The following is a 4,277-nucleotide window of genomic DNA, read 5'->3' as shown; positions in this document are numbered from 1 at the left end:
TTTCTAGTCCACCACTGTGAGCACAACCTGCTATCTCATTTTTGGGGTGGGGGGTGGCAATACCCAGAATTCACAGGGCTCTCTTCTGGTTCAAAGCTCAGGGGTCACTCCTGGTGGGATTCTGGGGAACTTACGTGGCACTGGAGATGGAGAAACTGAGTGGGCCACATGAAAAGAAAGTGCCCTACCTGCAGCATTATCTCTCCAGACGCTGTTACTCAAATTGTTGTCAGATAGCTAGTGCGCTGTATCACTGTCATTCTATTGTTCATCGATTTTCTTGAGTGGGCACCAGCAATGTCTCCTTCATCCTAACCCTGAGATTTAGAAAGTGCCACATTTGAGGCTCTTTCAGGGTCAGAAGAATGAGACCAATCATTGTTACTGGTTTTTGGCATATTGAATATGCCACTGGGAGTTTGCCAGACTCTGCCATGTGGGCAGGATACTTATGATAGCCTGCCAGGTTCACCAGAGTAAGAACTAGATAACAACAAGATGTCTCGGCCGCGCACTTCTGGGAACTGAATTTTATAGTCTCTGGGTCTTGGCCATTGATGGGACTACATGGTGCCGGGGGCAGTTGGTGGGTGTACCGCCTACATACTGGAAGATAGGGGATCTAGGTGGAAGAGACCCAGTCCCAATCTGAGCAGGCTTGGAGATCTAAGATCCAGGGACTATAAAACCCAGCTCCCGGAAGAGAATAACGCAGAGTCTCCTGCCTCTGCACCTGGCTATCCTCACTGGGCCCTTTGGAGGAGGGCGGGTTGAGTTTCGCCCCCCCTACCCTGAGCAGAGCCCGGGCAGCTGAATTCCTCCGGTTCCAGCCACAGCCATGCTTAAGACCACTCTCCACACATTTCGACAAACTTCACGCATGAAGGAACAGGCAGAGGAACCCAGGTGTGCGGGACCAGGGGCTTAGACATCTATTTAAAATGTTTAATTACAGATCTCTGTGTATGTTTATTTAATTTTTATCTTCCTAGACATTTATATATCCCATCAAGAAAAAGCCATTTTGTGTTTTTTATCTCATGCCCAAAGTGCAGGATGATTCTCAAAGATCACAACTGGTATGACAGAGCGGGTCCCTACCAATCAGAGCCAATATTGGTCTTTGTGCTGCACCAGTGCACACCAGTGGGGACAACAGAGTAACCTTATCGAAGGTTAAGCACTATGTGTCATAGAGAGTAAATGCTGCAGTACTGCAAAGACATGCAAAAAAAATTTGCACTGTATGTGTGTTATAAAATAGGTAAAAATCAGTAACATTGGAATAGATATATGTGTAATATGTTTTTATAAAACTAAATTAATTCCATTCAAATGACTGTAATTCATTATTAAAATATTTCCTACTTTATTTCAGAGGATCAAAATACCATTTTAAAAATTATAGTTGTAGGGGCCAGAGTGATAGTACAGTAGATTGGGCATTTGTCTTGCATGTTTCTTGGCTAGATCCCCAGCATCCCATATAATCTCCTAAGCACTGCCTGAAGTAATTCCTGATTTCAGAGCCAGATGTAACATGAGGGCATTGGTGAGTGTGACCCAAAGACAAAAAAAAATTATGGTTTTACTAGGTAGTGAAGGAATTTAAAATATTATTTATTTGTCATTCAGCAAATAAAAAAAAATAGTAAACTGTATCTACCCTAAATTTTGAAGTACTGTAAGTTAATCAATTCCAGGATCGAGGAAAGTTCTACTTTACATTATACTTTCACTGTGATGATGATGATGATGCTGATTAACATACAGCTCACACACCATATCTTCCCTCCATTTATTTTAAGAATCAGGTATTATCTAGCAAACTATAGAGAAACTGGAAGTCTGAGTAAATAATCAATGAGGGACTCCTTACCTTAAATTCTACTTTATACAGAGCAACTGTTACATTTTTTAAATTAAATTTTATTATTTTAGCTCAATTTTTAATTTTTTCCACAGTTACAAAGTTGTTCATGATTGGGTTTTCTCATACAATGTTCTGAAACTTGTCCCTTCACTAGTGTATATTTCCCACCACCAAATGTTCCCAGTTTCCCTCCCACCCTTCCATAATATTAACACTTTTATCCATTTTACTTAAATGCAATTTAAAAAATGAAAATAAAATATGGAGGTGATAGAATTGAAAAAGTGCTTGTAGCTTCTGATAGATTCATCAAACCAAGCCCACATCAGTAGAGCTTGACTTCAGCATTCACCTAACAGATCTATGAACCCTCGCTAGAAGAATTAGAAATGGCATCATTTTAACAATCCTCCATAACTTTTGTGTACTTACTAGCACATGGTAAAATTTATAGAATATAGATTCAATTGCTAGTAGCTTCTGTAGACCTCAATAAAACCTCAATTAGAACAACAACAAAAAAATTCCTGAACACTCCATTGTATTGAGGGGACATGACATGATAAAAGTAATGAAAGATTGATGCAGAGCTAGGAATTGAGCCTTTTAGGTAATTGTGACTAATCTCCCAAAGTTTTGCTCTTCTCTGAATCCTAACAAGCAGCATCACTCTTTGGTCTCTCTCTCTCTCTTTCTCTCTCTCTCTCTCTCATATCTAGAAAGATATGAGATATGAAAGATATCTAGATATGAAAGATATCTAGAAAGATATGAGGGTATGTGCTCAAGATAGAACACAGGTTTCTCCAGAGTGGAAATAGGGAAGCAACGTACAGAGAGACAAGCAAGCAAAAAACATGCTTAAGGGGAAGCACAGTCTTGAATATAAGGCAAAGCAATCATCACTCTTAATGTACAGCTCTATCCTGCCAAAGTCTCAAGGTGCTTCACTTCTTTTTAGGAGAATGGAAGGCAATTACTAGAGAGAGAAACTATAATATGCTTACAAAACATCAGCATTCAAATTTGTCCTAAAAACCTCCCAGTTTGGGAGTGTAAATTGGTGCACTCAGTTCTGCAGGGCCATTTGGCAAGTACTAACAAAACACATGCAGGAACAATTCCCAGCATCCATTCTTCAGCATACTCTCCAGAAAAACACTACAATATGGACATAGAAGTTCATTGCCTATGAACCTTGCATTATAAAAACAAAACACATATTTTTACCTGGCAGAGGAAATACCATTATCACGAAGGGTGGCTTTCCCAGAGCAAGACTGATCCATTGCACTCCAGATGTGCTGACCCCTGCGATTTCTTCAAGTATGGGAAACTCAACTACAAAATTTATGGTAGCGGGGGACCACGTTCACCCTCTTCACCTAAAACACACACACACACACACACACACACACACACACACACTGAAAGACCCCTAACTGTCCTTCAATGAAAGACTCTATCAGTAATTTATTGTCTGATGGTCTGTAGGATACTATTCAGGAGAAACAATAGTTACACCAATTTACTAATGGGGGTGCAGATACAACTCAAAGGGTACAAATGAGACAAAAACAGTTAGAGAAAATCAAAATAATTTGAACCTCTGCTTAGCCAGTGCATATTGCCATGACAAAGTAAAAGTCTGTGCAACTTAAACAGCAGAAACATATTCCCTCATATTTCTGGTGACTGGAATTTTGAGATCAGAGTGCCAGTAAGGTGAATACTAGTGAGAATTCATGACCTATAAATTATCTCCTTTTCTGGGACTAATTTTTTTTAAACCAGGATCCTCTTCTCATCAAAGAATTACCTGTCAAAGGCTTATTTCCAAATACCTTCACACTGAGAGTTTGGGAAGACAGCAAAAGTCATCCAGAACAACTGCTAATTCCCCTTCTACTCAGAAAATTGGGAAGACGCAGGCACTCCGATGATCATAACCTTGCCTTTGGCCAGAGAGCTCAATAATAGAATAAAACTTCTACTCCATAACCAGTGCTTTCTTCCATTTACCACAACAAACACCTATTCCTCTCTGCTGCCATATTACCTTTGTAAAAATACATACTGCGTATGGCATACTTATGGCTCAAATGGGTGGACCCTAAGTTTGATACCTACCTAACTCTTCCTTGCCACCCAAATCAAACTAGATCTGTTGGTGGCCTCAAGCCCCAAAATGCACAGCATCACCAGCCCCAGCACCAAACAGGTAGCTCTCTGCTGGGTCAAGAATTTCCAAGTAGCTGCACACAACACTGAGAACCCCTCCAACAAGATATTTAGTATTTTTTCTATAGCTTTGCCTACTACTTTGTTCCACATTACTTCACTCCATTTGTGTAGGATTTAACTGAGGTATTTTTATTCAGCATCTCGCTCTCTTATTCTTAGA

The 4,277-nt window shown here is 40.0% G+C and overlaps 1 non-coding gene across 1 annotated transcript; it reads left to right on the top strand.

Annotated features, from left to right (window-relative positions):
- Nucleotides 1–3,095: 3,095 nt before the first annotated feature.
- LOC130023405 (U1 spliceosomal RNA) lies at nt 3,096–3,254 on the top strand. The gene has a single exon (XR_008792464.1). It is a non-coding gene; the product is annotated as a U1 spliceosomal RNA (small nuclear RNA).
- The last annotated feature ends 1,023 nt before the right edge of the window (nt 3,255–4,277 follow it).

This window comes from Sorex fumeus, unplaced genomic scaffold (genome assembly GCF_029834395.1).
Source record: "Sorex fumeus unplaced genomic scaffold, SorFum_2.1 ptg000002l, whole genome shotgun sequence".
Classification (NCBI taxonomy): domain Eukaryota; kingdom Metazoa; phylum Chordata; class Mammalia; order Eulipotyphla; family Soricidae; genus Sorex; species Sorex fumeus.
Note: the sequence above shows the minus strand (reverse complement) of the source record. Positions and strands in the feature narration are given on the sequence as shown.